This window comes from Xyrauchen texanus, chromosome 7 (genome assembly GCF_025860055.1).
Source record: "Xyrauchen texanus isolate HMW12.3.18 chromosome 7, RBS_HiC_50CHRs, whole genome shotgun sequence".
NCBI lineage: Eukaryota > Metazoa > Chordata > Actinopteri > Cypriniformes > Catostomidae > Xyrauchen > Xyrauchen texanus.
Window position 1 is genome coordinate 48,542,385 of NC_068282.1, and position 22,521 is coordinate 48,564,905.

At 40.8% G+C, this 22,521-nt stretch overlaps 1 protein-coding gene across 1 annotated transcript in view; it reads right to left on the minus strand.

Moving 5' to 3' along the window:
- The window catches only part of plxna1b (plexin A1b), a 154,019-nt gene that overhangs the window by 88,581 nt on the left and 42,917 nt on the right, over positions 1 to 22,521 (minus strand). The gene's annotated exons all lie outside the window — the stretch shown is intronic.

Sequence of the window (22,521 nt, forward strand, 5' to 3'; positions counted from 1 at the left end):
AGGGAGTTGGGCGCCCAAGGCTCATCAATGCGTGAGGGCAACGAAGGCTATCCCTTCTGGTCAGAACCGACAGAAGGTCTACTGTGGCACAAGTCACAGAAAATGTTAATGATCATTACGGGAGGATTGTGTCACAACACACAGTAAGAGTGCCCATGATGACCCCTATCCAACGTCGAACGCGCCAACAATGGGCACGCAAGCGTCGGAACTGGACATTGGAGCAATGGAAGAAGTTCACCTGGTGCAATGAGTCCCGTTTTCTTTTACGTCACATGAACGGTCATGTATGTGTACCCCGTTTACCTGGGGATGTGATGGCACCAGGATGCACTGTGGGAAGACGACAAGCCGGTGGAGGGAGTGTGATGCTCTGGGCAATATAATGCTGGGAAACCCTGAGTCCCACCATTCATATGGATGCCAATTTGACACGTGCCACCTACCTAAACATTGTTGCAGTCCAGGTACACCCCTTCATGTCAATGGTGTTCCCTGGTGTCAGTGGCCTCTTTCAGCAGGATAACGCGCCCTGCCACACTGCGCACATTGTTCGGGAATGGTTTGAGGAACATGATGAAGAGTTCAAGGTGTTGCCCTGACCTCCAAATTCCCCAGATCTCAATCCGATTGAGCATCTGTGGGATGTGCTGAACCAACATGTCTGATTTACAGCGGCTCCACCTAATAACTTACAGGACTTGAAAGACCTGCTGCTAACGTCTTGGTGCCAGATACCACAGGACACCTTCAGGCGCTGTTTTGGCAGCATGAGGAGGACCAACAGCATATTAGGCAGGTGGTCATAATGTTTTGGCTCATCAGTGTATATCGATAATCATCTGGAAAATCTTCTGATTATTGATCCCAAGCCTATGTTTAATGCATGTGCTTAACATTTTAATGAAAAAAATAGAGTTTCTAACATTTCTATTATGTAGTTGTGCCGTACAACACCTTTTTGCCCCTGTTATGAATCACAGTGTAACAGAAACATCATGAAAGTACAGTAAGACACACACACACACACACATCTGTGGCATGTGTTGGCAGTGTGCTGACATCTGCGTGGTCGCCAAGCAACCAGGTGGGAAACAGATGCTGCAGCTGCGGTTTTGGCCTGTTGCCACAGTAACACAAAGGGCATCGCCCCCTGGATGCACTTTGTGTCTGTGTGTGCTGAAATGGAATCCAGTGCAAAGCGAGTGAACTCGAAAGTGAGATTGTTTAAAGGTTCATTCAAGAAAACCGCAACCGACGAGAACACTGCCAATGAAGAGTGAAGGGTGTGTATTGATCGGTTTGCATCAACAGCCCAGTGTGTGTGTGTGTGTGTGTGTGTGTGTGTGAGAGAGAGAGAGTGTGTGGAGTAATTAACAACAATATGGGTTGTCTGCCAGGAAGTTCTTTGGGTCAAATAGGAAGTGAACTCCATTTCAATGAAAGCTAAAGGGTCTGCCTCCCACTGTTTGACACTGCTGCATTTATTAAACTGGATTTTTGAAAGTGTGACCAGTAGCTTCCTGTGCAAAAGTTGCAGACATGATGCCAGGGCATTGCTATGCAGTTGCGAGGGTGTTCTGAGTAGCCAAAACAACACTTACATTATCAAAAGAAAAGTGCAGCAGTGAGAACTGCTGCAACATTAAAGGTCTTAAAAGTGGTGACAGATTTGATCAAAGGTTTCGCCCAGCACTGCTAATTTTACACAGAGGAACAAGTAGCAGACAGCACTGGCTCATAAAAGACAGGAGGATGTTAATTCATTTCCCTAGGTGGTCAGCACACTTCCTCTTGCAGTATTCTTCAAATCTCTCCATCTTGGACAAAGATTTTAAGGAATTAAACTTTCCATTAATTTGTTACATTAAGACATTAAGTTTTGAGTGCGTGAATCTTTAGCTACACATTGTCCAATGAACAACCCAACATGACACCGATTCGCAGAACACATAAAACAGTAACAGTAATCCGTCCACAACAATGCAGATGTTCAAGAACTATTAATAGAACTGAATGGTATGAAAATCATTTGGTCCTAAGGGTCCAAATGGGGCGCTATATCACAAAACAAAAATTACGTTTAAAACATTAAGTCCCCGTTTACATAAGTCAGGTATATGAAATGGGTATATTTCATTTGAAAGAGTAGAATCAGAATTTTTCAGAGAAAACCATCACTTCTGCATTTGTTACTTCAAATAAAAAAATAAAGCCTCAAAATATCTGCGTCGCAAATTAGCGCCACATAGAGGTAATGGGGTAGAAATGTTAATATGAAAGTAAAAGTCCTTCAAATTGCACCTAAATGATCAAGTCATGTCAAATGAAAGCTCTCATTCTCAGGAATGTGACTGTAACTTTGTTACCCTAATACCGCAGTTTGAAAGATTTTTAAAACAATCAAATCGTGAAATATGATTTCTGTAAGTCATCAAACACAAACGTCTCTTTAATGCTCCGATAACTGCTGCTGTAAGACCCAAACAGCTAAAAATGTATATCTGCTTTTACCTTAGGCAGTTTCTAAACTATGTGCCATTTTTTCCTTGTCTGTGAGCTTGCTTGGCTGAATAATCCAATGTTATATCTTAGATGTCCAGAACAAAATATGATCCAGCAGGAAAAGAATGCTAAACAAATCATCTTAAGTATATGTTATCGCAGTTTATATCAACGCAAAGGGGAGGATCTCAGCTTTCTAATGACACCTAGATTGAGCTTGTAGTCCACTCAGAGGCCGAGATATTCAATGAAATAATGAGGGTGGTGCTTGAACTGAAAGTCTATGGACGAGCACATCTGTGAGGGCTAAAATGCTTTAAAGCACCACCTACATTTCCGATCTGTATATTGTGATAGAGAAAGAATTATGTTTTCTAGTGTTCTAGAACCAGAATTAAATTGTTTACAAAGTTAGGACAAAATGGGGGAGGGGACTAATTTTTTGCAATTAGTCCACAGTATGTGTGAATGGTGAGCATTTAAACTTGAGTGCGAAAAATTGCAGCCAACAGCCCAAACATGCACCAGAGTTTAAGGGGTTAATGGAAAACCAGAACCGACTATATGAACCAGTTCTTGATTCTGAACCTGCTGTCTTCAATCATTTCATCAGAACATCAAACGCTCAAATAATTTATCACGGACGTTCCTGTCTGTGTGCTCATATTTGGGCATATACAGGGGACACACAGATGGATGAAGCTTATTTTCTGATCTACAGCGAGAATTCTTAAGAGGTGTGTGTGTGTGTGTGTGTGTGTGTGTGTGTGTGTATGACGGAGAATCTAATCCAACAGGTTGCTATGGTTACACCTCCTGAAGTGGCTGTGTTTTGGACGGTCGCTGCAGAACACAACCGATGAACAGATTAATCAAAATGATTAGCTCAAGCACAGCACAGGGATCACAGCAGAGAGGAGCGAGGAGCAGAGCGATCAGAATTTCACTGGAGTGAGGAGCGCGTTTCACGAGACTGCACTCATCCCCGCTCCTGCCGCTCATGAGGCGCTCACTTTCCGCTCCTACCAGAATGCGCTGCATTTCTCATGCGGCCACATTCATTTGGGTGTGCTTCTACACTGAAAAATATCTGTGAGACTGCGGAGGTATTTCAAAACTCAGATTAGTTCCCCGGACAAACTACATTTTATTAGGCTACTGCAGATGTTTGTAAGGTTTACCATCTATTCGAATGGGATAAGTGAAGTTTGTATAATCAGAGATGAGTGTCAACTGCATTAGCATGCCAGTAACCGGTGAATTATTCTTTTTAAAAAATGGATTACTACAATGTACACAAAACAGATGATGAAAACTTACAGGTCCTCTTTTAGCATGTGTTTATGTGCAGTTTAACAGCAGATGACTGCATGTACAGTTGAAGTCAGAAGTTGACATACACGTTAGCCAAATACATTTAAACTCAGTTTTTCACAATTCCTGACATATAATCGTAGAAAACATTCCCTGTTTTAGGTCAGTTAGGATCACTTCTTTATTTAGAGAGAATTATTTCAGCTTTTATTTCTTTCATCACATTCCCAGTGGGTCAGAAGTTTACATACACTTTGTTAGTATTTGGTAGCATTGCCTTTAAATTGTTTAACTTGGGTCAAGTGTTTTGGGTATCCTTCCAGAAGCTTCTCAAAATAAGTTGCTGGAATTTTGTCCCATTCCTGCAGACAGAACTGGTGTAACGGAGTCAGGATTGTGGGCCTCGTCGCTCGCACACGCTTTTTCAGTTCTGACCACAAATTTTCTATCAGATTGAGGTCAGGGCTTTGTGATGGCCACTCCAATACCTTGACTTTGTTGTCCTTAAGACACTTCGCCACAACTTTGGAGGAATGCTTGGGGTCATTTTTTAAATTTCTTTAACTTCACCCTTCTTCCTCTAAACATAACGATGGTCATTATGGCCAATTTTTGTTTAATCAGACCAGAGGACATTTCTCCTAAAAGATCTTTGTCCCCATGTGCACTTGCAAACTGTAGTCTGGCTTTTTTAAGGTGGTTATGGAGCAGTGGCTTCTACCTTGCTGAGCAGCCTTTCAGGCTATGTTGATATAGGACTAGTTTTGCTGTGGATATAGATACTCGTCTACCTGTTTCCTCCAGCATCTTCACAAGGTCCTTTGGTGTTGTTCTGGGATTGATTTGCACTTTAGCACCAAACTACGTTCATCTCTAGGAGACAGAATGAGTCTCCTTCATGAGCGGTATGATGGCTGTGTGGTCACATGGTGTTTATACTTGCGTACTATTGTTTGTACAGATGAACGTGGCACCTTAAGGTGTTTGGAAATTGCTCCCAAGGATGATCCAGACTTGTGGAGGTCCAAAATTTGTTTTCTGAGGTCTTGGCTGATTTCTTTTGATTTCCCATTATGTCAAGCAAAGAGGCACTGAGTTTGAAGGTAGTCCTTAAATTACATCAACAGGTACACCTCCTATCAGAAGCTAATTGTCTAAAGGCTTGACATAATTTTCTGGAATTTTTCAAGCTGCTTAAAGGCACAGATAACTTGGTGTATGTAAACTTCTGAAAAACTGGAATTGTGATATAGTCAATTAAAAGAGATCTGCCTGTAAATAATTGTTAGAAAAATGACTCATGTCATGCACAAACTAGACGTCCTAAACGACTTGCCAAAACTATAGTTTGCTAATATGAAATCTGTGGAGTGTTTAAAAAAAATGAGTTTTAATGACTTCAACTTAAGTGTATGTAAACGTCTGAGATCAACTGTACTGTATACATCACTCATCTCGTGCCCATCAATACAGACAACCTGTCTCACTTAATTATATGGAGACAATAGAGACAGAAAGAAAGTGACAGACATCTTAATTTACTTGTGTACAGACACATTTATCTAGCTATCTAAATGAAGACATACCATAGTGTTTATAAGCTGATAATCTGCCATTTACTATTAAAAGTCATAGTTGTAGCGCCATTAGTGAAACTGCCGTGATACATATAACAAGCCACGTAAAAATGAATGTGCAAACATGTACAGTAATGTGATTCTATGAGACCAGGTTGGTGTTTTACCTTTGTAGGGCAGCATTTGAATGACCATAACCCAAACTCTACAAGAAAACAACCATTTTTACTTGTGTATATACTGTATATATATATACTGTATATATATATATATATATATATATATATATATTTTTTTTACATTTGAGGATGTACTAAAATAGATGTATTAGCAGATTGAGCTCACTTTAGGTGACTATTTAACCTCCCAAAGCACAGCCAAGCAAATACAACACGTCTAGATGTCATTATTTGAGTTACAAGTAGGTTTTTGGCGTTCTGCATCCTGTGGCGTTTCCAAAAATGCTCTGTACGGATTCCAGCGCATTCAGTCTCATTGCTCCGCTGAGAGAAAGTGTTCCCTCTTCGCTCACATTAACATCGCTGCAAGCGCTCTCTTTCTCTCTCTCGGTGGTGAAGAATTCACAGAAGAGAGGAAATAAAGGACAGAAAGAGACAGTACGTCACCTCTGGCTATTTACAGGTGTCTCAAAAGCCTCTCTGAACTATGGCTTTTATGAACAAAACAGAAAACTTCCTTTTCCCTCTAAAAGTGGTTTAAAGTGGATTGGAGAAAAACTCTGATCGATGTCTTCCGCTCCTGAGAGACAACAAAAAAAAATCAGTAAAACAAGCATCTCAAAAGTAAGGAAAAACCTTTGTGGGCAAGAAAGAACTTTTTTGGGTGAAGGCCTTCTTTACAAAGAAAGTTAATACAGAAATGATTTAAAACACACAAAGATGACTAAGATTACATGTTTTTTAAGAATAACATGCACTGATGAATTGCACACAATAAGACAAGGAACGTATTAATACATTTAACGGGTCAAATTTGATTTCATGTAAACATGTGACATAATGAGGTCATGTGAGATCAATGTAGTACTACTATCATGTAATTCAGTCAATGCAATTATATTACATAATTGTATTTAACTTCATCAGCCTGTTATTAAATGAGATTATTTCATATTTGAAAAGAATAAACTCTTGTAAAAGGTGTGTTCACGCAGAATTTTAAATTGAGATATTTCATCACTTTATTTGTGTGAAATACCATTAGGCTAATTATTAAAAAAAACTTACATTTATCATCCAGTAATTACTCTGATTTAAGTCTCACAAGCCTTAAGTAGGCCTACATGATTTGCACTGTAGATTCAAAAGAACTGATTCAGAAGAGTCATTCGTTCGGGAATCAGACTACACTGCTCGTGCTGTGTTTTGCGCAGAAGATTAAAAAGTGATGAATATAATTTGGTTTTTGATAGTTATTTTTTAAATTGTTCTCAATTCCCATCCCAACTCTAGTCTTATACACTTCATGCTTCATACAAAGACAGAATACACATCTAACCACTGGTAAGAGCGCTAGTGATTGTGATAATCAAACACACACACGCGTCTAGCTGGAGCTCGCCGCTTAAGGGTTCGACCTAGCCTGATGGTGAGGGCACAAACGATTACAAGCCTTTTCTGGTAAGAGTGGAGCAATTGAAAATCCATTCAACTGACACACACACACACACACACACACACACACACACACACACACAATACAGCCTCCATCTGCAGTTATTCTCCAACTAAACTGCAATCAGAACAGCACAATACACACACATTATCATGAGAGCAACATACACACAGCTCTTGCACAGTAATTATGACACACAAAGAGGGACTCGTCTCTGTATTGACTGAACCGCGCGCGCACACACACCCACACACACTATCAGTTATGGAAAGCAAGAGAAAGGCATGCCAGAACAAATGGCAACTGGCATCAAAGGCATCAATAAATACACTGAAGAGCGGAAGATTACCAGCGAATAAGACACACCAAGTTACCGTTTGATTTCAGACAACTTGAATTATATATAGTGCAGGCATCATATGAACCAATTAAATCATGATTTTTGCCATATTTGAAGCTTTACAGAAGTAGTCTTATATTCAGTTCAACAGAAATACATTTTGAGAATGAGTCCGAGTACGATACTTCATTATTGGAACTCACCGATACAGAGTTTGTTTTGTTTTTCTGAACTTCATATCAACATTTTATTTCAATTTTATCATCAAAATTATTTTATCATCATTGTATTATTTTTGTCAAATTAAGTGCTGCACAACAAAGCATCACAGATGTGCAATATTGCTTAAATATAATACAATTACTATTGATTTATTGTTATTATTATTATTAGTAGTAGTAGTAATACAGTGAATATTACATAACTTTACAGTAGATCTACATTTCTGTCATACTGTTTTCATTTAAACTGAGCTATTATTTTGACCGAGCTTTTATTTTGACCGAGCTTTTATTTTGACAGAGCTTTTATTTTGACAGAGCTTTTATTTTGACAGAGCTTTTATTTTGACAGAGCTTTTATTTTGACAGAGCTTTTATTTTGGCAGAGATTTTATTTTGACATGTTTGTGCTTTTGACAATAGCTTTTCAGTCCAGATAATCCGGTCGCTACGTGACTCAGTGATTAAGCGCAAAGGCCAATATTTCATTAAATAAGTATGTGCTCTGATTTTGCCTCATGGTTCAGCGTGAACTTGAGCTCTGTTCACTGTCATCTGCTATAAACAAAGCCTTCCATGATCATGACAGTGTTTTCCGTGTATGAGCCAAGGAGGAGCTTTAAAAAGGTACGTGCAGCCGACATCGGCACAACACTGTCTGTACACATTCACAAGGGCTCACATTTGAAGCGAGCTGCACATGCCAACTACATCAATGAGCCAAAACATTATGACCACTCACAGGTGAAGCGAATAACGTTGATTATCTCCTAACAAGGCCACATATTGAGTTTTGGGTAGATTAGATGGTAAGAGAACAATCAGTTCTTGTAATCGACGTGTTGAATGCAGTAGAAATGGGCAGGAGTAAAGACCTGAGCGACTTTGACAATGGCCAAATTGTTATGGCCAGACGACTGGGTCAGAGCATCTCTGAAATGGTAAGGCTTGTGGGGTGCTTCCGGTCAGCAGTGGCGAGTACCTACTGACAGCGTTCCGAGGAGGAACAAACCACAAACCGGCGACAGGGTGTTGGGTGCCCAAGGCTCATCAATGCGTGAGGTCAACGAAGGATATCCCGTCTGGTCCGCACCGACAGAAGGTCTACTGTGGCACAAGTCACAGAAATGTTTAATGATGGTTATGGGATGAATGTGTGACAACACATAGTTCATCGCACCCTGCTGCATATGGGGCTGTGTAGCCTCAGACCGGCCATAGTGCCCATGAAGACCTGTCCACCGTCGACAGTACCTACAAATGGGCATGCGAGCATCGGAACTGGACATTGGAGCAGTTTAAGAAGGACACCTGATCCAATGTGTCCCGTTTTCTTTTACATTACATGGACGGTCGTGTAAGTGTGTGCCGTTTACCTGGGGATGTGATGGCACCAGGATGCACTGTGGGAAGACGACAAGCCGGTGGAGGGAGTATGATGCTCTGGGCAATATAATGCCGGGAAACCCTGAGTCCCGCCATTCATATGGATGCCAATTTGACATGTGCCACCTACCTAAACATCGTTGCAGACCAGGTACACCCCTTCACATCATTGGTGTTCCCTGGTGGCCCCTTTCAGAAGGATAACGTGCCCTGCCACACTGCGCACATTGTTCGGGAATGGTTTGAGGAACATGATGAAGAGTTCAAGGTGTTGTCAGTTGTAATGTCAGTCCATAAACATTCAGCACAAATTAAAATCACGTCATGTTCTTGTGTGATTACTATATGACAAAGGCTGGGATATAAAATGGTATTATATGGGCGAATACCGAAAAGGAAGTATTGTTACTCGTACTTGTAAAAACGGTACCTATTTCCAGTCAGGGCAAATGGAACAATTACACCAAACACACACTTTAAACGTTACTTTTTTCCCCTGTGCTGCTTCTCGGGTGGTCTTGACCATTGCACTGGATCAGATGGGCTGAAGTTACATATGGCTGGATTCTAATGCACCTATAGATTTAACATTAAGCCAGTGCAACAGAACTCCTCCTCAACACTTACAGCACATCCATTCCCCTCCTCAATAATCACACTAGAAAAATGAGCCAAACGCACAATGTTTGAACATGTGAAGCATGCTCATATAGCACTTCATGTGATGTACTGCACTCTAAAACCAAAGAGTCACTCGAGTCAATGAACTACATGAGTATACTTCACCCAAAAGAGGAATCCCACATCCTGAGAGTCTGTCAAGCTGCTGTGTGTAAAATCCTCTCTCGTATCCCAGTTTAACGTGCAGAGATTGTTAATAAAGCATTTTGATATAACGTTGATCAATGCAAAACTCTATATATTAAGAGCACTGAATTATCTTTGCTTTGAAACCGTTCGCACCAAATAGGCTAATGAACCATCCATTACTTGGCGGACGAATTCTCTCTTACGATTCTTATTAATAAAAGAACAATATTTATTCAACATGGCGGTCTCATTGTCTTTGGTAATCATTTCGCTGTTGTCGCTGGTTTCTAACAGTAATAAGTCAATCGAGACCCTGCGTTAGTGGTATTACTACAGTTAAGCAGACTCTCGAGGCTTATTACACTTTTATCTTATTACTGCAAAGACATTATTGTGAAATATAGAGTCTTGGCTTTTATCCGACTGTGGTTCCGGTTTCAGATCCAGATATTGATTAGTCTGAGGTGCAGCTAAGTAACGAGCACACTCATGCATTAATATTTAATTACAGATAATCCCGAAACATAAACCTCGTGCTGGGCAAGACACATTCATTACAATTAAAGTTAAAAATCAATTTAAACAGAGCTGAGGGTGCAGGTAAAGAAGAGAGGTTGTTGTTTATTATTACATTAGTGTGGAATTTTTAGATGTGCATTTTTGCATTTATGAAAACGTTGTTGCTAATAACCATTAAGGACGTGCTACAAACAACCAAGAGGTGGCCATACTCGTGCATACATACGCGTTTGATCGTTGCGTCACAACTCGCCGTTTTTTGAGCATCCTGCCATGAGCATTGCGCTTTTAAAACTTTGCGTCAAGTTAAAAGTAGTCCAACTTTTAAAGAGCTCTGTCCACGGAGCACGTATAACTGCTTTTAAGCGCAAGAGCGCATCTTTTGTGAACACCCCCCGCGAATGAAATACGCTCAATTGGCTCAGGTGAAGCAAAACAGGGTTTCCCTTAAGACAGACTAGTTGACTGGTCGTTTTGGCAACCCAACAACTTTTTCAATTGTTTGCACATCACTGGTAAACCGTGCGTGTTAGCTAATAGTGTGTAGTTCTGAGGTTTGAGGTTTGAGTGTGTTCCAGTATCAAGCGTGACAGCAGCTCTATCGGCCCAACGAGACACACAAAAACACACAGTAAACGCAAGCCGGCGAGAGTCTAATAAAGGACATGCTTTGCTGCTGCAGCATTTTCCATGCAAACCCCAAATTACACACTCACAGCTAATTAACAGGCTGGTAAAGCTGCTGTCAGTGCACTTCTAAAGCACTCACACACTTCAACAGCTTCATTCTGACACAAAAACAGACGCACAATTCAGAAACACCTTGGCACAGTTTACACACATACACGGATACAATTTTCAGAACAGCTGTTTGAACTCTGGCAGGATCTTTATATTCTGCCAGACAACCTGGTCATTTTTACGTGGCTTGTTTTACGTGTCGCGGCTGTTTCCTGGTGAAATGAACACTGAAGGCGACTTTTATTCACTTTCAAACTAATCATGAGTTAAACGGCAGATTATCAGTTCATAAACACGTACTTTTCGCTTTATTCCTCACACAATGCTATCTTATGACATCTAAACACGTTTACTGTAGCACATGACTCATTTTAACATTTGCATAAAATAACCAACTACATTTACAAGCTTGTTCAAGTGTGATCAAATTGTGCGGTAGCTCGACTGATAGAGCGTTGCACTTGTGATGTAAAGGAGCGGGTATGAGTCCCGAAGAGCATACGAGTCGACACGTGAGCCGAAAGTGGCATAGAAGCACCACAAAAATCACGTGGTACATTTTAAATCTCTCTTTTGCTTTTCGGACACTATCGGTTGGGTTTAGGTTTCAGGTTTAGGATAGGGAGGTCGGTTTTGTTGATTTAATACTTGATCGGGCATTAACATTAAAAACCTCCTCTGTTTCAGAGAGTATTTGCTTTTAGCGCCACACAGAGGACATTTCACCCCGAAACTGCCACGATATGTGTAAATGTGTAATGCAAGCCAATGTTTATGTCATTTTCACGAGTTCAGACTGAAAGGAGATGTGAAGCATGAAAAAAATGACAAAAAGTACCATAAAATCCACACTAAAGTAGGGCTGGGCGATAAAACGATATTTATCACGATAAAGAAAATCCACGATAAGCTTTTGAGGAATTTTCTATATTTACTGCGTTTCGCTAAAACACAAGCAGTTCGGCTTTCTCAGGCTGCGTTTCTACTGGGGCGGACAAAATCCGCTCAAAGGAGAGAGCTAGCTCCACACCGCTGCCAATCCTACGATCCACCTTGCTAGCATGATGCTCGGCTTTTATAGGAATGAATTAAAAACGCTCTCAGCTTCGCTCACAACGCTCCCGTGGTAATGTAGGGTCAGACTGGATGAACATGCTAATGCTAGCTGCCTTGCTAACGATTAGGCTACGTCGGACACCGGATTGATTCCATCCGCACCGCAAGACTTCAACGGATGCGGTCTCTCATCGTCTCTAGTGAAGATTGCGACAGAACAACAGTGATGTGGACGACAGCTCTGATCTTTCTGCGCTGTAATCTTGAATATTGTTCTCTAGCACCAAACATGCATCATTTCTGTCCCGTCCCGCTCCGCACACGTCGCCTCTTTTCCCTGCATGTATGTCGACATGAAGCGCCACATGAGTTAACGTGGTTTCAAAGCACTTAACTTTAAATTACTAAGTAATCTCAACACAAACCCTTTGTGAAGAACGAACATAGCTAAATTGGGTAAACCCAACAAAATTAGATGTGTAAGTGTAACTCAACTTAATCTTTTATTTAATTATGTGCACATTAGTGAAAGTGAATGTTAGCATGCTAAATACAAGCTGGTTTGAAGCACTACAGAGTGTAGTTTAATAACAATGTATTAGTTAACAATCAGTTTCATGTGCGACATCGACCTGTCCTCAGCGTTAGCTCAAGCTCCACTCAAATCTCCAACAATACAGAAACTCTTCTAAATCACAATGTAAATCATTAAACAGTAACAAGTATCCCCCTTTATATTCATCTTGCAGAAAAACACTTCATATTAGCATTTACTCCCCACCCACTTTCATTGTATGGAAAACAGCAGCTTGGACATTCTGCTAAACATCTCCTTTTTAGTTTTAGGGAAGAAAGTCATTCAGGTTTAGAAACTAAATAAGATATGCCCTTGAATATCACTCCATGTGTGAGAGAGACGGAGAGATGTGAATTAAAAGCTCTCACAGAGGAAGCAGTCCGATCAGGATACTCATGAATATTTCAGCACATAAGAAAAGATGACAAGCGTTCACTCTCCATAACTCACAATAGGCCCTGTTTGTCTCTCATTCTCTCCTCTCACCACAGATAGTAAAACTGGATAAATCTAAAGGTCAAAGAGGAAAGTTTGTGTGTTTAAGGCTCATCTTATTATCCTTATATAGGTCTGATGGTGCGTAGTACATCATATAGATGTGTCTTTGTGCTTGTCCTCGTGTCAGTGTGTGTGTTTATGTGAGGAAGAACACTGCACTCTTTGTGAGACTGTCCTGAGGCATGCGTTTAGGATATGACCGTGGGAACATTCAAACGTGGAATCCAGCGGCATATGATTGCCATGTGACTGTTGCATACACACACATTGAACACAAACACACAACGTCTGTGGATGAATCTCAACAAAAACACACCCTACTACACTCGTAGGGTGTGTCGTATTACAGTAAGGGTGTTTACATGCACTTTAAAACACTGATACCTACCAAAAAATGCAAGAAAAATGCTTTTACGTGATATTTGAAATCATCAGGTTATTCTCTGCTTTTGACGTGTCCCAAACTAAATAAGACACTTTATTAGTCAGACGACCTCTTTGGTCTAAAGCCACATCCACTTTAATCGAATGTTTAAAACAGAGTGTTTTCAGTATTATCAAGTATGAGGTTATGAAACACGTGTCCATTTTCAGTGCTGTTCTAATGTGGATGAAATGCGTAGGCCTAAACATAACAAAATGAATGAAAAGGCATATTTGTCCTCTATGTTTTGGCCTTCCATCCACACTGAGGCTACGTCCACATTGATCCGGATACATTAGAAAACTGTGTTTTTGTTTTCGAAACACTCAACTTCCACACTCCCCAATCCGAAATGCCCAATTCCCAATGTGCTCTTAGTCCTCGTGGTGGCGTAGTGACGAATCTCAGTTGCCTCCGCTTTTGAGACCATCAATCCATGCATCTTATCAAGTGGCTTGTTGAGCGGGTTACCGTGGAGACGTAGCGCGTATGGAGGCTTCACGCTATTCTCCGCGGCATCCATGCAAAACACACCACACGCCTTACCGAGAGCGAGAACTAACTTATAGCGACCACGAGGAGGTTACCCCATGTGACTCTACCCTACCTAGCAACCGGGAAAATTTGGTTGCTAAGGAGACCTGGCTGGAGTCACTCAGCACACCCTGGATTCAAACTCGTGTCTCCAGGTGTGACAGTCAGCGTCAATACTCGCTGAGATACCAAAGGACCAATCGACTGCCATTTTCAAGCATTCTCCACAAGTTTGCCGTTCCATATACGAGCTGAAATGCAAATGAACACGTGTTTTGACAACGGACAGTAATTCAGATTAAACTTCGCATCGCCTTCTTGCAACATGATGACGTTACAAAGTAACATTTATCTTTAACAACACTGTTAAAGTGGATATCAGGCACAACAATGCCACTACAACATGGTCCGCCATCTTGTTTTGGGTTGAATGGATCACATGACTGCGTCACGGCAACAAATACGTCATCATTTTCAGGTATGTCAATCTTCCTCATCCACACTATAACGCAAAGATGACATTTTCAAATGTATCCACTTGAGAGAGCGGAGAGAATTTTAGCAAAAACGGCATCTCAAGGCCTCCGTATACTTTCGTAGAAGTTCTTATTCGTTCTTCGTTCAGAGGAAAAAAATACGTTCTAAACAGCCCAGCAACAGTATACTGTTTCCAAACATTCAGACACTGGCCACACCGCTGTGGGAGACGTTTAGAGGAGCATGTAAATATGAGAACGCTCAGTAAAACCTTTAAAATGTGTCATCATTGACAATGCTTCATTCTAAGAGTAGAATTCACACTAGATCAGTAAAAGAAGCTGTTTTAACCACTCAATGATTTAAAGTAATATATGCAGTAGAACATTTTTAATTTGTCTGGCTTACATTTTGAACTCATGGCGCTAATGCGCTAACATGCTATCGGTAATACAGAGCTCCTTGCATGTGATACAGGGCCATAATAGAAGTAAACTACACAGATATTGTATAAAAACATTTTTTTTTAAAACGCATGACATGGTCATTCACATGCAAGTAAATTTGCACCAGCTCATTAATAACTCTAAATGCCGTTGTGTTCATGCTGAATGATTTTGACTGACTGAACAACATAAACAGAAGGCAGGTGGAGCTTCAGGTCACACCTACCGATGACATGGACCAATGGCAGTAAGAAGGTGTTTAGCAAGAGATTAGAAGTTATCTTCTAATCTATCCTTCGCCCAGGTGAGCTGTTACGAACCACCGAAACGAACGCAAAAACACTTATTTTGTCCTAAGTGACGTCACACTCGTTCGCTCATATTTGGGTCTTCAGTGAGGATGGCAGACTAAAACGTAGAGAAAAAGATGCGTTTTCAAAACGAAAACGTATTAGTGTGGACGTGGCCTGAGACGGTGTTTTTGACAGAGAAAACTGAGCTTTTCGAAAGCACTCGCTCAAGTGGATACATTTGAAAGCGCCGTCTTCGCGTTGTAGTGTGGACAGGGAAAACGGAGGTATCTGAAAACGATGACGAATTTGTTGTCATGTGATCCATTCAACCCAAAACAATCAAGATGGCGGCCCATGTTGTAGCGCAGTTGTTGTGCCTGATATCAACATTAATAGTGTTGTTAAAGATAAATGTTCCTTTGAACAAACTACACATTGCATTCCTTCAAGGCCGACGAGAAGTTTACTCTGAATCCCTGTCTGGCGACAGAACACGAAGACAACTGCATTTCAGACTTTTTCACACGCGCAGTAAGGGGATTTAAGCGTTTTCTTAGCAGTTCTTGGTCAAAACTTCAATCAGACTTTATGCTGATAGAAAAGTCTAGCTATATGAGACTATTTGCATAATGAGTGAGAAACACAGATTTTTAAATGTTGCTTGTCACTATTTAATAGAGCTCACATATGTAAATTACCTCGAGTGTATCGGGTATACATCAAAAAAGCCAAATGACAATGCCAAATCTGTTTGCAAAGGGATTTCTTTTAATGAGTGTACTTAGAACGCCCAACGAAAATAAACGGCCATTAAAACAACATCCACCACCTTGAGAAAACACAGCTACCGCAGTACAACAGGTTATAAGATGTTGATTCTAGACGTTGAAGTCTGAAGCAGTCAGAACGATCTGAGTAACAACAAAGCCCCTTTAAGGCAAGTCAGGGCACTCACCGGCCATATTTGCCACATATTCAACTATTTCCATTCATACCAGTCCAGATACCTGAATGAGTAAAGACTGAAATCTCCAAAACCATTTCACAAAAGTACCATCAATAACACACTGCAAATCAGCAATACAATCTGTATTTTTTTCAGGCAGGTCCAGCAAATGCACATGTGCATCCTTGTCCTTTGATAGAAACGTCCAGGATATGTTTCTCTAAAAATGGTGATTGGCTCTTTTAAGGCGGGACTAGAGCCGTCACATTTAGCGTTGCGATTTCAGAAAGGAATCTAAACAAATGCATCAGACCAGTGATGATAATGGAGTGACTCAGCGTGTTATGTTGGAGAGTGTGTTCTTAGCCAGATCTCACGCCAAGACACTAATTATAGACATGTAGCGCTCAGTATTACACACGCAACAGATCGCAGTGTTGATGTGTGTGTGTTGTGTAATTAACCTCAACAGCTCAAATCGCAGCCAACTCTGTGTAAGAGGGCCGATGATAAAGAAATCCTCGGAGTGTGTTTGATCTGTCTGTGAACTACAAGCCTAGTAGAGAGAGAGGAGAGAGAGAGAGAGAGAGAGAGAGAGAGCGAGTTAGCCTAGCCTCTCTACAAATTCTGTCATCTATTAAGGGTCAAGGGTCAGGGAGGTTATCAGGACAGTGGGTAAGCAGATCAGTCCTGAGCTTACAGGAAGTTAAACTTCTGATAATGCATTCTGCTTCTATCTACAAACATTTTTGCAAACAATTACGTAATCTTTAGTGCATTCTGCGACAAATTATATAAGAATGCTTTTATGGTGCCGAAACCCGGGACTGGAGGAAGATGCGCCATCAGAGAGCCCTCGCCGCTGAAGGGGGATCGCACCGCCGAGGAGTGGTTCGGAGTGGTACTGGTACTGGAGTGGTCCGCCAGGAGACGGAGGAGCGGCTGCCATCCGCCAGGAAGCAGAGAAGCCATTACGGTCTGGCAGGAAGTGGAGGAGCTGTTGCTGTCCGCCAGGGGATGGAGGAGCCGCTGCCAGCCTCCATGAGGCGTAATGCAGTGCCATCGCCCGATGTTGGGGAGGATCGCTGGACAGCTGGCTGAGGATCGAGTGGCGACGTGGTCGGGAACGGAAACTCTCTCTCTCTCTCTCTCTCTCTCTCTCTTTCATCGGGAGAGAAAAAGGAGGAGCCAGAGAGAGAGAGAGAGAGAGAGAGAGACACGCAGCGGTGTACGTCTGCACTTTTGTTATGTTTCAGTTCAGTGTTTTATGTTAAATTAAAATCTTTTCGGATTGTTAATACAGTTCCTGCTTCCTCCTTTACCGATGAAGAAAGGCTTGTTTGCCACACCATTCTTTCGTAAATTGTCACAGGATTTTTTTGTGCATTCTACTTCAATCTACAACTGTTTTTTGTGAACAATTACGTAATCTTTAGTGCATTCTGGGACAATTTAAATAAGAATGCTTTTACAAACAATTCTACAACAATTTGAGCAGGACAAATTTGTGTAAATCGTTCCTAAAACCATTCTAAAGTAAATTGTAACATGATTCGTTTGTGCACTCTGCGGCAATCTACAAATGGATTCAAGACCAATTGCATATTCGTTTCAGCATGCGGTGACAATTTACTTAATATGGCTTTACAAACTAATCGATTACGCATTTTTTCCACATTCTACAAAACAATATATAAGAATGCAGTTATGACTGATTACCATTCTTACGTCTAGAGATGAGCTGAACGACTAATTTCACTGACGTCGAAGTCGACCAGTCTACAATGAAACCTTCGAAAATAGTATATAAATAAAAAATACAAAAAGATTTTTTGTGATCCATTTAAAATACTTCATTTATTCCAAATCCAAAGCTAAATTCCAAGCTAAAAACGAGCTCGCCTTGAATTACGATCATTGTACATCAAATATAGAACATGACACCCGTTCACTGAATCAACGTTAGCGGATATTTCACAGCCTGCAGTCTAATATGACAGCTGTTCGGTAAAGAAGGTTAACCAATGACAGTTACGATGTAAGAAAAAAAAGTAGCCATAGGATAGAAAAGAATAGGCCTATGATGCAGCCTACAATAATGTATTCTAAACATGACGTGCATATAGAATAAAAGACAGTTAATCAGTCGGCACCTCGTTAAAAAGGCTACTTACTCAAAAGCATACATTTTTTGATGAGCAAAATGAACACGACGACATGGTCTGGTGAAAAACGGGACTTGACGGAAAACCATTTGTAGATTGGGAGACTTGGAAATATTAACCGACTAGTTATTCCAGTGTCGACTAGCAGCATCAGAACCATTTAGTCGACTAGTCTCGCCCATCCCTACTTGCGTCATGCAACAACTTGTAAAAATGGCTATACGGACAATTTTAACAAAATTCGTTCTGCTCTTCTTTTATGATTGAGGCATAGTAAGTGTTTAGTCATTTAATTCTAGCACTTTGTGTACATATATTTTGGCATCATTTAAATGTATACATCATGTATATAATGCCATTATATTGCTCATTGCCCATCCTGATCTCTAGATTTCGCCTATAACGAATTACAATAACATATCTGTTAATGTCACGAAAGGGCACATTAAGCTCAACTCAACAAAGGAATCCATTAATTATGTACGGTCACAGACACACCGGCAGACCTATATTAAGCCCTAATTAACAACATTAAATACAGAGAGAGATGAGGGGTGCATTTACTGATTTACTGTGAGTTTAGATAGCATGTGTGTGTTTCGGCCCAGTTGGCTTGTCCATCTGTTGTTGATTTAGCCTGACTGGTCTAGCACAGTAAACCCAGACGGAGAGAGCCCAAGCCGGGTTACACATCTCCAGACGTGCCCTCTGCTGCGCCGCTCCAAATCAGCAGGATTAAAGCCGGTTCACCTCAGTCAGACAGATCCAAAACAACATGCCATATGAGAGCCCAGTGACCATTACACATAAGTCTGGTGGACTGACTCCACGGGTCTAGATTTCACTTATAATTTACTACAGCCTCAGGGCTTGGGTGCATCCGAACACCAAACTGGCTCGGGTCTTCACCAAACACTCTAGTATGAAATTGCCCTAAAAGCTACAACTGATTAAACTCAAACTAATATATGTGAGAGCGTTTGAGCAACTAAATACAGTTTGAGATATTGCTTGGAAAAAAAGCACAGCTCTGACTGTAACAGTCATACACATAATGTAAAGCTGCTGTATGTTTCATTCAGATCTTCAGTGCGTCTCTCTCAAAGATGGACAGAGTCTGTCCTCCATTTCACATCTCAGTGAATCCATCATGAGTCGCTCCAGTGAATCCTTCTGCTGCGAGACGAACACACACACACACACACACACACACACACACACACACACACACACACACACACACCATGAAAAGCCCTTCACTCGGAGCTCATCGTACGATAACACCCACCTGCAACATCCTTCACATTTCACACCTCAATGCAACCAGCAAAAATGAGTCACTTCGCCAAACTACCATTTCCAATTAAAGACCCCATGAGATGGCTTGCCGAGAGAAACTTTATTTCCTATGTATTTCCTAGTGAAACAGGAAGTTGGGGTGGAACATACCGAAGAGCTCATCTATTGTTTAAAGCAGCCAATAGGCTTTAGATAACATTAGTAGGAGCATTTGTAGAGTGGTGGTGGCGTAGTGGGCTAAAGCGCTGAACTGTTAAGCAGAAGGTTGTCAGTTCAATCCCCACTGCCACCACCATTGTGTCCTTGAGCAAGGCACTTAACTCCAGGTTGCTCTGGGGGGATTGTCCCTGTAATAAGTGCACTGTAAGTCACTTTGGATAAAAGTGTCTGCCAAATGCATAAATATAAATATAAAAATATTTGTTTGGACATAAATTTGGATGTCTCCGTGTACAACATTGTTGTTCAAGTACAACAGAAGAGAAAGACAGTACATTTTAAATGTGTATATCTGTTAAAAGTTTATTTTGCCAATGTTTAGGGGTACACAAACATATAGATTAGCCTTAAAGCTAAAAGACATGGACTAAAAACCAACAAAATCTAGGCAAATTCGTATTTCAACAAATTTGCACATATCATTCGTTAAACTATTCTTGCCCAAATTGTCGCAGAATTTGCAAAAGCACGAGTATTCATTCATAAAACCATTACGTAAATAGTCACAGAATTATTTTGTCACAAAATGCGCAATCTAAAAATGGTTTTCCGAACAATTACATATTCTTTTTCACTTGTTGCGACAGCTTACATAAGAATAATAGTTTCTATTCATCCATTTTTTTTTAAGTAGCCAATCAGGATGCACGTTATTCCGGTATACTAATGAAATATCACGACACGAAATTTAAACAGTACAATATCATCATCATCATGTTGTTAATTTCGGTACCATATTAAAGTATGCTACCATTAGCAAAATGTAATGTGAGAGTTGAGATGAAATCAAAGACCATTTGAAAATTATAATAAAAAAGCCTCTATATGGCCAAGAGTGATCATTAAACAGCAGAAGGATGTAATTTAATTAAATAATATACAGTCGTGTGTGTTGCACGGCACAGGCGCCTCTTTGCCCTGTCATCTCCTTCACACACGTACACACGCACGCCACACACGTACACACGCACGCCACACACGTACACACGCACGCCACACACGTACACACACGCCACACGCACGCCACACACGCACGCCACACACGCACGCCACACGCACGCCACAAGCACGCCACAAGCACGCCACAAGCACGCCACACGCGCGCGCACACACACACGCGCACACACACACGCGCCACAAACACGCGCCATGCACACGCCATGCACACGCCACGCGCACACACGCTACTAACGCATGATTTTCATGCAGTGTGTCCAATAGTATCCATCTGCAGAGCCACAGATCAGTGTGTTTAGTGTATACACGGCAGTGAACTCAAATGGAGTTCGAGATTCCAGCTCGCGAGTTGCAGAAAGCTTGATATAACGAACAAACCCTTCACATACAGGAACTTCAAACATCTTTCAAAATAAAAGTCCCGCTGAAAGGAGAGCTCTATTCAACTGACTGCCACACTCACGCGCCACACTCACGCGCCACACTCACGCCACACTCACGCGCCACACTCACGCGCCACACTCACGCGCCACACTCACGCGCTCTATTCAACTAAGGAGAGCTCTATTCAACTGATTGCGTGAAATTGAAGACATTATTATTAACAGAAAAAATATTATTACTGTATAAAAGTTTAATATCCAAAGCAGTCGCAATAATACTCATAGTAACAATAATATAATATTAAATGGTTATATTATTAGGGCTGTCAGTTTAATGCGTTAATTCAGTGAGATTAATTATATAAAAAGTACGCAAGTAATCGTGTCCCAGAACAAGATAAGGAATACTCCTTCCATCTGAGCAATTCAAGCTTGAAGTACCACCTCTGCTCTCTAGGGGGCAGTAAGAAAAACATGTCACAGAAATTGCGCATTTTGCGACAAACTACAAATGGTTTTCCGAACAATTGCGTATACTTTTGAGCATTTTGCAACAATTTACATAAAAAAATGTATGAATAATAACTATTTGAAGTAGTCATTAGTCTTTAGTTGACGTCAGAGAGCATTTTTATTGGACGAAAGTTAGATACGCCACTGCATACAAGATGAGTCAGCAATAATACTGGTCCTTTTTTATGCAAGAGAAAGATTGCACATTTTAAATGTTTATATCTGATGAAAGTTTATTTTGTCAATGTTAAAGGACTACATTAGAATGAGGATTAGCCTCAAAGCTAATACACACGGACTAAAAGTCAAAACAATCTAATTTTGATTTAAGGGGGTCTAGAACAAATGTATTCAAATAATTCGTAAAGCCACTTTAGGTTAATTGTCGCAGAATGCGCAAAATAATTTGTCAGCCTCAAAGCTATTAGACATAAACTAAAAGCTACAAAACCTTAACCCCAGAGAAGTGACATACTATTCTTAGGCTAGTTTTTAGGCTAGTTAAGATAGTTCTGCAAAAGTTTACCTGGCCTCCAACTCTTCTAGCCTAAAAACCTCATCAGCATGGACACTTTAAACTATTTGACAATACGAAACACCAACATCTCATAATCCGCATACATTTTGTAACAAAAATATAGCATTTACATACAAATAAAGCACAAATATGTGGAACTGCACAAATC